Source organism: Phascolarctos cinereus, unplaced genomic scaffold (assembly GCF_003287225.1).
Source record: "Phascolarctos cinereus isolate Bilbo 61053 unplaced genomic scaffold, phaCin_HiC Scaffold_5;HRSCAF=322, whole genome shotgun sequence".
Lineage (NCBI taxonomy): Eukaryota > Metazoa > Chordata > Mammalia > Diprotodontia > Phascolarctidae > Phascolarctos > Phascolarctos cinereus.
In genome coordinates this window covers 449,266,897-449,280,151 of record NW_027555958.1, presented here as the reverse complement: position 1 = coordinate 449,280,151, position 13,255 = coordinate 449,266,897, and positions in this window count along the sequence as shown.

Sequence of the window (13,255 nt, the reverse complement as noted above, 5' to 3'; positions counted from 1 at the left end):
ATACTGTTCTGAGCTTACAGTGGGCCTTCAAGACTCCTTATCTCCCCCACCACCACCACCACCAGGATAATCACCTCAGGGCTGGGAACAATTGGATAGATTCATCCAAGAAGGACTTAGATATTCACAGAATCTTAGAGTTGGAGAGAGGGGAAATGAATCTTAGAGTATAGAATACTCAGAGCTGGGGGAAACCTTAGCATATGACTGACTAGCTGAGCTGGAGGTGAAGGAACCTTAGAACATAGCACTTAGAATGTCAGAGCTAGGGGAAACTTAGAACATAGAATGCCAGAGCTAGGGGAGAGCCTTGGAACGTAGAACATAGGATGTCAGAGCGCTAAAGGACACAGACGCCTGCCTGGTCAGTAAATGGAATAGCCAGGATTTAAATGGGCATTGAGCCTCTGCTCCAAATCCTACAGACCTCCCTGTATCAGACTGCCTCCCAGAGTGAGGACATAGCGGACCAGGAGGTCCAAGATCTTCTAAGCACTGACTCACTCTTCACAAGTCTCCCCTTAATGGTTCCGGAGGAAATGAATGGAGGGAGAAGATTTGAGCCCAATTACATCCAATCATTATAGTCATCTAACCTTGAAGGGGGCTCCTCCATGGGGTTATGAGATTGGGCTGACATCAATGAAACTTCCTCCCAGGGATGGTCAGTAAGGCAGTGGAACACAGCGGAAAGAGTATTAATCATTTTGTGTAAGGGGGTTCACGTTGACTACCCCTTCCAATCATGGCCAAGTCACTTGGTTCAGCTTCAGTTTCTTCCTCTGTAAAGTGGGCATAATTATATTTGTGCTCCCTAACTCACTGGGGTAATGTAAAGAAAAGGGCTTTTCAAGCCATAAACAATTAGCACAGTGCCTGACCCATAGAAGGTGCTTAGTAAATAACTGACTGCTATAGATAAGGGAACATACCAATCCCCTGAAGATACTTTTGAGGAGTCTGAAGTTTCCACTCGAGAGTCAGACTGGTCACTGATGCTAAAAGCAATAGGCCTTTATTTGACAGGTTTTAAGTCACACAATGGAAGGTTTGTGGTTTAATTTGGGCCTGTTGTGGGTTCTAAGGTAAGGAAGAAGTGTTCAGGGGCAAGGATACATCCAGATGACAGTGACTGCAGACACAGGATAACACTGGATCTCTAGAAGGTCACGAAACATCCTCAAGCTGAGGGATGTCCAAGTTCAGGGTTAGGTGACCTTCAGATCTCAGCAGGAGCAGAGCACCGGGCTTGCATCACAGTGGCAGGTTGTTCATTAACCTATTATACCATGTGTTCTACTTACTATGTACTTTAGATTTACTCGCTGATTCTATGTTAAGAGTAAAATGCTGCACTTCGCTCCTCTCTCAACTCCCTTTTTGATTCTCTGCACTTTACCACCCTCTCTCATCCTGGTAGATCCCTCCACCCCTGTAGCCTCCCCCCCCCCCCCCCCCCCCGCCCATTGGTGAGTTCCTCTTAAGCCTCATTTTGAGGAAGGGAGCAGGACAGCCATCTCTTACTCCTCTCCTAGCACTATTTCTGTCATCCTAGATTTCATCAACTCGGCCCAATGAGAGTACCTTCTCTCCATATCTCCATGTTTTTCTGTTCCTTTTTATGTGTTGTCCTACCCAATGAGAATGTAAGCTCCTTGAAGGCAAGGATTGTCCCTCTCTTTGCTTACATTTGTATTTCCAGTGCTTAGCACAGGACTTGGCACATAGTAAGTGTTTAATAAATCCTTGTTGACTTCACTTGATTTAGCATGTAAGCATGTATATTTGCTTCCACAGAGAGCCAGGTCCATCATGCCAAAGTCATAGCAATACAGCTAGTTCAAAAAGGAGGTAGAGTTTTCACCAGTGAGTGAGGGCTCAGAGCTAATTTTGATTTGCTAGATACATGAATCTACACCCCCTTCTTCACCATAAGTTGGTCCTGCCCTGTATAGAGAGTAATGAAGCAGAGGAAAAGGAGGTCCCTAATTCTCTGGTGGCCATAGAGGGAATGCTTCTGCCCCATTAGGCACATCCAAACCACTAGGGAGATCAGAGGATCAGAGATTCAGAGCTGGAAGAGGCCTCCCAGTCCAACTCTCACTTTATAAAGGAGGAAGCTTAGAGTCAGAGAGGTTAAGAGGAGTCCTTGGCATCACATGGGTGGTGTATGTCAGAAATAAATGCATTTTGACTCAGGTCTTCTTGATTCCAAGTACAGAGTTCTATCTATCCTCTGTGCCCTCCAGCCCCTGCTGCCCCTCCTCCCTCTGTGATAAGTGTTCATCACCGTGGCAGGGCCAGGGGAGAGGGGTTTAAGTCAGCTTTCCCACCCTTCCTCCCATCTGATGTACGTAAGTCTGGCTGTTCCACACAATAAGGCTTCTTAGTGATGCCATTGACCCCAGGTGTTTCATAAAAAAGGGTAGAGTCTTGAGCAGTTTTGTCTGATTGGTTTCCCTTCTCTGATGTCATGGACAAGGGGCACCAATTAGCAAGGGTAAATAGGGTATGGAAGTCTGTAGCAGAAAATATTCCAAAAAAGAAGGATTCCAGAGAAGGTGCAGGATGAGGGTGTCAGGCAGGGGAAGAGGTATACCTATAGTACAGACATCCTATCAAAGGAAGGACCAGGCACAGAAAACCAGAGGGTTTTTGTACTACTGCAAAGAGGGATCATTATTAAATTACAGAGAGGATTCTGGCTGGGGGTGTTGGGGAAAGAATGCCCTCTGAGGTCTTTCCTGCTCAGAGCCTGTGATTCTATGATTAACACATAGTGAATTAATCAATTCCACAGTGAGCATTTACTGGGCACCTTTTCCATGCCAGGCACTGCAGATATAGAGACAAAAGTGAAACAATGCCTGCCCTCCAAGAGCTTACAGTCTATCAAAAAAGACAAATACGGGCACACACACACACACACACCCAGGTTTTCTGCGGCCACCATCTTTATCTACTGACCTCATTACACCATCCAGGCAAAGGGCTTGCTCTGGGCCAAAACCAGTGTACGGCTTCCCTGTGATTTACACATTACCCAAGAGTCTCTGGCTTCCCAGAATTTTCAAACAAAAACCCCAAATATCTCTACAATAACTTTCAAACACCACAACATTCACTAACAGGTCTCTTGAGGCCCCTCTTGGTGAACCTCTGGACGCACGCGCAGCCCTCTCCCCTCCACACGCCAGCTCCCACAAAATGGGGGCTCTTCCTGATGAAAGGGTTTGAGCTAGATGTGGTCTAATAGGGGAAAGATGGCGGGACCCTGGGGCAGGGGAGATCTGGGTTCCAATCCTGTTTCCAACATTTAGTAACTGTTTAACCTTGGTTAAGTCACACAACCTCTCTGAGCCTCAGTTTCCTCCTTCATTTGTAAAGTGTAGACAATAACATCCACAGTACCTACTTCACAGAGTTGTTGAGGGATCAAATGAAAACACATGTGGAGAGCACAGAGTGACTTGTAATGTACTCTGTAGGTGCCAGCTATAATTATATTGTTAGTACCTAACTCCCTTCTAGAACTCACTCAGATTCTAAGATACTGGTGCATGGGTTAGAGGAGGGGACCCTGGAGGGAGGCAGGAATCCTGAGTCTGTTTCTGCTTATTCATTGTGTCACTTTGGGAGGACCCTTCTCTCTGGGTCTCATTTAATTCATTTGTAAAATGAAGAGATTGGGGCAGCTAGGGGGCGCCATACTGCACAAGGGCACTGGGCTTGGAATCGGGAAGGTGAGTATCTTCCCGAGTTCAAATCCAGCCTCAGACACTTACAAGCTGTGTGACCCTGGGCAAGTCACTTTACCCGGTTTGCCTCAGTTTCCTCATCTGTAAAATGAGCTGGAGAAGGAAAGAGCAACTCCAGTATCTTTGCTAAGAAAACCCCCAGTGGGGTCACAAGAGAGTTGGACATGACTCAGTAACCACAGCAACACTAATAACAACACACACAGAGCCACTAATAGTGGCTGGGGAGTGTCCGACTCAGGTCTTCCTTGCTCCAAATGCAGCCCTGTACCTACTCCACCAGCCTTCTGCTAAGCCACTCTCACTGAGGTCTTCTCCATTTGGCTCTGGAATGTGGTTTATTATTTATGTATCCATTTGTTCATTTGCATAGGATTTATCCCAGCAAAGTGAGCTTGCTCTCTCGGTTTCTCAAGGGTGAGAGGGGCTATGCGGAGCAGTCAGGTCGTGGGGATGGGGTCAGTCAAGGATTCCCCAGCCAAGGCTCCTGGGAAAGGCTTCAAACCTCGCTCCCCAAAGCACCTACTCACTCATTTCATGGAGCCAGAGTTGTTGCTCCTGCAGTCCAGTGGGCACATGCGTGGTATCCCAGTAAAAGCCTGCCTTTCTTTCTTTGGTCAGTGTTCGCCCCCTTCTCTAAAAATAATCCAGCTCTCTTCACTCATCTGCCCCCGATTTTCTCTCAGTTGACCTCAAGGACCTTGGTCTGGCAGATGGGGCCCCATGTGTGCCCACTGCTGGATACACATTTAGCATTCCACAGAGAATGTGGTGGGAGCAGAGCAAGGACCAGGAGTGGCAATTCCAGGTGGCTGGAACCCTGTCCTGCCCCCTCCACCCCAGCCGGGACAAGGACCCCACTTTTCCCTCTGACCTATATTCCATTCCCAGAACCTGGAACTAGGGCAGCATCTCTGAAAGGGGGAGCAGAAGGGGAAGGACCTGGAGGACAAGACTCCTCCCCAGCACTGGTCCAATGATACCCTCATGGTTGATACCTGCAGTGCTCAGGAGATCCTGAGAAATCTGGTGTCAAGAGCAAGAGAGGAGAGAATCCCTCTCTCTTCTGCTCCTGTTCAGTCACGTCTGGAGTCTAATATTCAAATGCTAAGGGTCAAAGCCTTTGTTAATGGAATCATAACAGTTTACATTGGGACTGCCTTAAAGTTCTCAAACCTATGCAAGTCTGATCTCATCTGAGCCTCACAACAACCCTGTGGGGTTGATGCTATTGGTGTCATCCCCTCTTACAGATAAGGAAACTGAGATCTAGCGAGCCCAGGGGCACAGAGCTAGTAAGTGTCCAAGGCAGAATTTGAATATAGATCTTCCTGACTCCAAGCCTAGCACTCTATCCACTATACCTCTAAGGTACTAAGATTTTTTATATCTACACTTGTAAAATGATAATATTTTTTAAAATTTCATGAAGGCAGCAAAACCTGCATTTCTCGTAACTTCACTATTTCTGTCTTGGGCACCACGTCTTCCAGTCACTCAGGTCCACAACCTTAGAGTGACACCTGACTCTTCCCTCCCCCTCGTCTCCTCAGTAGAATGGAATACACTCCATGAAGGCAGAAACAGATTGTCTTGGTATTTCTAGCACCAAACACGTACCCTGTCACTTAAAGGAAAGAAGGGAGGAAGGAGGGAGGGAGGGAAAGGAAGGAAGGAAGGAAGGAAGGAAGGAAGGAAGGAAGGAAGGAAGGAAGGAAGGAAGGAAGGAAGGAAGGAAGGAAGGAAGGGAAGGAGGGGGAAGAAGGCAGGAAATTCCTGAGGCATCTCTTGATCATATCTTGCATCCCTATGAGTATTAATAGTAGAAAGACTCTAGATCTGGTGTTAGAAAGGACCTGGACATCCTGCTTCTGACACTTATGAGCTCTATGACCTCATTGACCTCATCTGTAAAATGGGAATAATCATATTTTGGCCAACATACCCCAAAAGCCAACATGAAGGAAACACTTTAAACCTTCTTGGAAGAGAAGCAGATCCTGGCTAATGCACCCGTTATCCCAAAACAAAACACCCTTCTCTGGCCTCTACTCTCCTACAGGTATTTTGTCTCTCCCCTTATTAGAGTATAAACTTCTTACCGGCAGGCACTGCCCTATTTTTGCATTTGGATCTTCAACACTTCATACAATATAAATATTCTTTCCATTCCTACATACACATGAATATACTTTATCCATAAACATGTACAGTCCCTCTCCCCAGACATGTTGCCATAAATACTTGGGGGTATCCTTGTGTGTGGGCATCCCTGAATTTTGCCTGGTGTTCCTCCAGTTTCTGGGGCACTGCTGACTTTGGAAGGCGCTTCTTTCTGTCAAGAACTCACGCAGTTGAAGTGTGGAGAAGATGCAGAGAAGAAGTAATATGGCGAGCCCAGAACTCCTCCCTCCATGTTTCTATGGATCCATCAGGGAATGGGGGAGAGAGGAAACTGGACATTTCTCTGTGGCAGGAAGGAGGGAAAGAAAGTGGACCTCTGGTTCCTTGGAGCATTCAAGAAGGCATGGAGAGATGTGATCAACTAGACCAAGACTCAGGCTGCTGAGATTCCTTGAATCAAGTCCATAGCACCCCTGCTTCTCCTGGAGCACTTCCCAAGAAAAAACCCAGTTCCTCTGTATACATCCCACCTATTTATTTCCTACTGGGGGGGAGTAGGGTAAGAAGGAAAAGATTCAACACTGACCCCACTCCCCAGCTATTATGGCTTGCAAGGAATGGATGCACATTTCTTTATATATTTATTTAAATTCCTCTGCTACTTGAAATTGCTAGTGAAGTATATAGTAACTTACAGTGATTCCAATCCATACCAAAAAGTGCAAGGTTTGAGACTGAGAAACGGAAAATCAACCCAAAATGGAGACTTCTTCCTCAACCCAGACTGAGGTGTACACATGCTACTTAGAGAGACTTTCTGCAGTTCTAGGCCTCCTAGACTTCTTTAAACCCAAAGAAGATTTAAGAAGGAAATGAGTCTGTAGCATAGAGAGGAGGGAAGTTGGTGTGCTTGTCCGGGTAACCACCCTGTACATGGAACACAGCCTAGCTACACACACAGTCCATGAAAGCATGCCTAGGCATATGGATGTGCATGTGTATACTCACGTGTGTACATGTATACACATGCCAACAGAGTCTATCAGGAAGCATTTATGAAGCACCTTTATTATATGCCAAGGGCTGTGCTAGCTAGGTGCTGGAGATACACAGACCAAAGTCTTTACCCTCGAAGAGCTTAATGCCATCAAGGAAGTGTATAGGCAAAAAAAAAAAATAAGGTAATTTGAGAAGGGGTCAAGAAAGACTTGGAGCGGAAGGTTGCTTGAGCTGACTCGTGATGGAAATAAGGTATCCTAGCAGGTGGAGGTGAGGAGGACATACACTCTAGTCATGGAGAACAGACAAGTCTGTTCATTCACCATGTATACAGTTCACAAAAACTTCCATGTAAGTACACTTATGTATAGAGCTCCACATGTATGTACATATGTTGAGACTACACACGTTTATACACGTGTGTGTGCATGTTTCCCACCACATCCTATTTCTGGCTCTCATTTCCCTCCAGGAAAGCCCCCCATAACCTGGCCAAGTTAGGCTAGCTGCTAAGAGGACCACAGACTCACAGTCCCCTGGGGGTCCTGGGGTTTTTCCTCCTTTGTTCTCAGTACATTTCAAAGCCCCAGCCCCAGGAGAGACGTAAAGATGGGGGAGGGAAAAGTGGGAGACTCAGAACATTGTTCTCATTCTTTGACTTGAGCTACAAAGATGCAGAAGGGGTCCAGGTCCAGCCTCAGTAAGCCTGGCAGGTCCTGTGGCCTGCCCCTTCTGCCCAGAGCCGCTTGGATCAACAGCTACCCACCTCACCCTAGCACTGGTGATCACCATGACTGGGCTAAATGCCCTTCAGTTCTTAGTTCCATCCAGGGTGGACTGTGGGGTGGGGGCAGAACATGCTGAGACTGCCCAGAAGTCCTTGGGGAAACTGAGGCAGGGAGTACAGAGAGGACATCAAAGTTCCCCCAACCATAAAGCTTCCATTAATTCCAGTGTCTGGCCAGAAGAGTGGCCAGGGTCTCCCCAAGAAGAGGTGTTAGGCTGAGACCTATCATCTTTGGAGATGGAAACTTCTCACTCAGGACACGCAAGCCTGAGCTGAGCCCTCCACAGTCACTCTGCCCAGAGCCTCGAGCCCAAGTCAAAGGACAAAGTTGGTGAAATTTGAGAGCAATTCATTTGGACAATCATTACAGAATTCTTTCCTTGATTTCCTTCAAGGCATCCCTATGTAGCAACAAGCTGCTGACTCATAAGGAATTTCAGAGGCAAGACCAGCAGAAAAGATTGGCAAAGAGCAGAAGCCAAAGGAAGCAATTAGGGGTTCCAACCATTTCAGAACAGTACGTCTGAAAATGATCTGGGAGTCTAAGTAGACCAGCAGCTCAATGCAAGTCAGCAGGTGATGTAAACAATCCCTACTTGGGGCTGCAGCAAGAGATGCATGATGGTCAGGAATAAGGGGGCAAGTGGGAGTCCCACTGTTCTCCCTGATCGGACCCGAGTACTGGGTTCAATTGCAGGTGCCTCATTTTAGAAAGCATGCGGACAAACTGGAGAATACCTAGAGTGAAAGAGCCGGGCTGGAGAAGGGTCTGGAGGTCCTGGCTCATGAGGACGCACCAAGGGGATGGAGGATGTCCCTCCTAGACAAGGGAAGACAGGAAACATGATGGCCGATTTCAGGTATTTAGAAGGGGTCCTGGGGAAAGAGATTAGTCTTGTTCTGCTTGGCCTGAGACAGGACAAAAGTAGGAGCCCTGGACAGATAGGATGACTTCAGTACCAACTTCATCCCAAGGAGAGCTGACCGAGAGGAAAGGGACTGCCTGGGGAGGGGGTGGGTCTTTCCTTCTTGGAGCTTTGCAAACAGGCTGCACTTGTCCGTGAGGCTGCAATGGGGCTTCTAGTTCAATCACAAACCCCTTCCGTCTCTGACATTTTGGGATTCTGGAACTTGCACTACCACCTCCAAAAACAAAAAAATAAAAAACCACTTCATTGAGTAACTTCACTGAGTAGCTTTTGCCCTGGGAAACTTAGCATGATATTCACAACCTTTGTTGGTATAAGGATTGCTGCTGTTCAGTCGTTTTTCAGTCATGTTGGAGTTTTTGTGACTCTATCTGAGGTTTGTTTTTGGCAGAGATACTGGAGTGGCCATTTCCTTCTCCAGCTCATTTTACAGATAAGGAAACTGAGGCAAACAGGATGAAGTGACTTGCCCAGGGTCATCCAGCTAGTAAACGTCTGAGGCCAGATTTGAACTCAGATCTTCCTGACTCCAGGCCTAGTGTTCTATTCACTGTGCCACCCAGCTGCTGAGGATTAGGAGGACAACGTCTGACCTCCAGGATACTCTTCTCCTTTGTGGTCCCCCAAGACCTGACTCCAGGCTCCCTTTGGATCCCTTGAAGGATTCTATGGTACCATTCCAACCAGGCTCGCATCCATATCCCCACCCCAGAATCCTTTCCTCCTGGATAACCAGCCCCACCCTCACTCCCTCCCCCAACCCCTCCACCCTTCCTGCTTCCACCCCAAGGCTAATTAACTCCTCCCAGAATTTCATGCAGCCCATTCCACCTGGGCTGGCACTAGTCATTGATGTTTCACCATCTTTCCATTCATTTCTTATTGCATCCCAAGGTTGTGCCTCCATTGAACTGTATACTCAGGTCTGTGGGTGCAGTCACTTTGTTTTCACAGAATCAGAGTTGGATGGGGCCTCAGCAGCCTTCTATTCCAAGACAAGAGGAATCCTCACCCCACAGCCCTGGTGAGTGGGCATCTAGCCTCTGCCTGAAGACCTCCGAGGAGGAAGAGGAGCTTGCTGTCTCAGGGTACCTATGGAACAGCTGTCCTTATTAGGAAGCCTTTTCTGTTGTTACGTGATTCAAGGAAGTTTGTATGATCTTAGCGAATGCCTGGGAAAATAGATGCTCCAGTGGAGAAGAGGAATATTTTACTAAAGGAGATCAAATAATACATTTAATAGTAACAAATGACCAGCACAATAATCAATACTGGGATCATGTCTTCTGTCCATTTTCAGTCAATTAGGCCATCGCGGAGATGAGACCAGTTACAGAATATTATTTGCAAAAGTCTGTATGTCCCCTTCTCAACCCTGCCAGTCCAGCGTCACACAACCAGGACTACGACCCAGGGCTTTTGACTCTCTGTCCAATTCAATTCAATTCAGTTCACAGCAGCATTTAATAAATGCTTTTGAGATTGGATTGGAATTCAACATATATTTATTGAGTACCTACTATGTGAAAGTAAGAGAGAAAAAAAGAAGTCTGAGAATCAAATCCTGGAGAAAGTTGTCATTTAGTAGCCAGTCAGAGGAAGTTCGGAGGTTATGACTGAAGATTATGATGCTTTACACAAATCAGGTGAGATGGCATGCTTACCTAAGACATTCGCCTCCCTCATGGAGAAAATCTAGGGCAGGGCCCAAATCAAAGACAGATTCCGCACAGATGATGAGATTCACCATCTTGCAGATGACATTGTGCTGATGGCATCAAGTCCTGAAACTACTACAATCTCCGAAGATATTCAAAAGATTCCTGCTTGACTATCCACACAGGAAAAAGCAAGTGGATGAAAAAATGCCTGCTGGCCAGGCTGTAGTATGCAATTGGATAAAGAGCCCGTAGAAGTGGTCCAACAAAATGTGTATCCCAGATAGACACTGTGAAAGGGAGGAGAGCAAACTGAACAGCTTTTGGGAAATTGTCTGGGTTTTGTTTTTTATTCTTTTAGTTTGTTTTTTGTTTTGCCTTGGTCTGCTTTTTTTTTAAGCAACCCTCAGCCTGTCCTTGAAATAAAATCCTATGTCTTGAACAGCAACAGAGAGATAGCATGGCATCGGTTCCAGTCCTACCTCTGATATGTACTGGATGTGTGTGTGTGTGACCCTAGGCAAGTCACTTAATCTTTCAGTTTCCCCAGGTGATGTCCAAGTTATTTGAAAAATTTATCTTTGGAAAAGGATGGGACTAGAGCAACATGAGAATGGGAGGGGGGGAGAGAGAGAGAGAGAGAGAGAGAGAGAGAGAGAGAGAGGACAGGGAAAGAGGGGGAGGGAGAAGGAGCAGAGAAGGAGGCCAAATGTTCCACTGCCTTCACACCATGTCAGGCAAGTGTGAAGAGGGCTCCCAGTGCTGGGGAGGATATTTCCAGGGGACCGGAAGGGTAAAGGGCATGGAGATGAAGAACCAACCGAGGGAGCAACATTTACTAAGTCAGATCCTTGTAGAGGCCATGCCGATCTCCTCCTCTCTAAACTTCCACATGGATCTGCCCACCCACCTCTCAACCCCATCCCTCTCCCCACATACACCTATGGCATGAGCTCGCCTCCCACATTATTGAGGAGATAGAGCCGTCCATTGTAAGTTCCCCATTCCCTCTGGTTTGCACCTTAAAGCTTCCTTCTGTCCTTATCTCGTCATGACCTTCTTTCCCTTCTGAGGATGAAGCTGCCCTTTTTCTCATTAAGGTTAGCCTCTCCACTCTCATCATTCGTCTCTTCTCTCCAGCGCCACCAGGAACCTTGTTCTATCCCCATGCAGCCTTTGGCTCCAGGCTCCCCTTTCTGTTGGCTCCTTCCCCCTCTGCCTGCAGGCATGCCCAAGAAAACCTTCCCTTGACTCTAACAGAGATGGCGTCTTCACTCTCCTCCTCCTCTTCCCTCCTAACTCCTACCTCCCTTCCTTGACTCTATGTCCCCACCCTCCTGCAAAAGGCTTGCTGCCTTATAGGTCTACTGAAATCACTCTCCCTTGGGCCCACTAGTGGCCTTTCCACAGTCATCCTGAGCATTTGACACCATTGACTGACCCTTCATCCTAGTTCTCCCTCCTCCCTGACACAACTCTCTCCTAAAAGGATCACAGAATCAGAACCCTACAGTTGGAAGGGACCTCAAAAGTCAACTGATCCAACCCACTCACTTCACAGATGGGGAAACAGGTTCAGGGAGGTTGTGACTTTTTTTTATTAATTAATTTATTTTTAGTTTTCAACAATCATTTCCATAAGCTTTTGAGTTTTGAATTTTTCTCCCCCTCTCTCCCCCCTCCCTCCTGAAGACAGCACACAATCTGATATAGGCCCTACATGTATATACCTATTAAACATATTTTCACATTAGTCACATGGTAAGGAAGAAGTAGAACCAATAGGAGGAACCACCAGAAAGAGGAAACAAAACAGAAGGAAAAAAAGAGCAAATAGTCTGCTTCGATCTGCATTCATACTCCATAGTTCTTTCTCTGGATGTGGATAGCATTTTCCATCATGAGACTTTCAGAGATGTCTTACATCTTTGCATTGCCGAGAGGAGCTAAGTCTATCAAAGTTAGTCATCACTGTTACTAAATACAATGTTCTCATGGTTCTGCTCACTTCACTCAGCATCAGACCATACAAGTCTTTCTAGGTTTTTCTGAAGTCTGCCTGCTCGTCATTTCTTACCAGCACAATAGTATTCCATTACATTCATATACTACAACTTGTTCAGCCGTTCCTCAATTGATGGGCAGCCTCTCAATTTCCAATTCTTTGCCACCACAAAAAGAGCTGCTATGAATATTTTTGTACATGTGGGTCCTTTTCCCATTTGTATGACCTCTTTGGGATGCAGCCCTAGAAGTGCTATTGCTGGGTCAAAGGGTATGCACATTTTTATAGCCCTTTGGGCATAGTTCAAGGAGGTTGTGTCTTGACTAAGTCACACAGTATTAGAGGCATGATTCGAACTCAGGTGCTCTGACTCCAGTCACTGTATCACACTGTACCAGGCTGCATGATCTGCCCAACTTCTATTTGAGGACCTTTATTTGAGGTGTAAAACAGTGAGAAGAGTGGTCCTGGAGCCGGAGGACCTGAGTTCAAGTCTCTCCTCTTATGCTTGCTATGTCTGAGACCTCAGGTAAGTCACGGTTCTTCCCTGGTGCTCAATCACCTTATCTGTGAAATGAGGGGGTTGGAAAAGATGGTGTCCCAGCTCTAGTTCCATCAACTCTGACCTTCCTCTGGCTGGATCCCAAATGACGACTTTCTCCAAGATTTGGTTCTCAGCCTTCTTTTCTTTTCTCTTATTTTCATATAGTAGGCACTCAATAAATACGTGTAAAATTTAAGTCAATCTAACAACAACAACTACGAGCTACGTGGTGCAGTGGATAGGGCGCTGGGCCTGAAGTCAGGAAGACTCCTCTTCCTGAGTTAAAACCAGCCTCAGACAATGATGAGGTGTGTGACTTGGGCAAGTCACTTAACCCTGTTTGCCTCACTTTCCATGTCTGTAAAATGAGCTAGAGAAGGAAATCATAAACCGCTCCAGTATCTTTTCCAAGAAAACCCCAAATGGGGTCATTAAGAATCAGCCACGACTG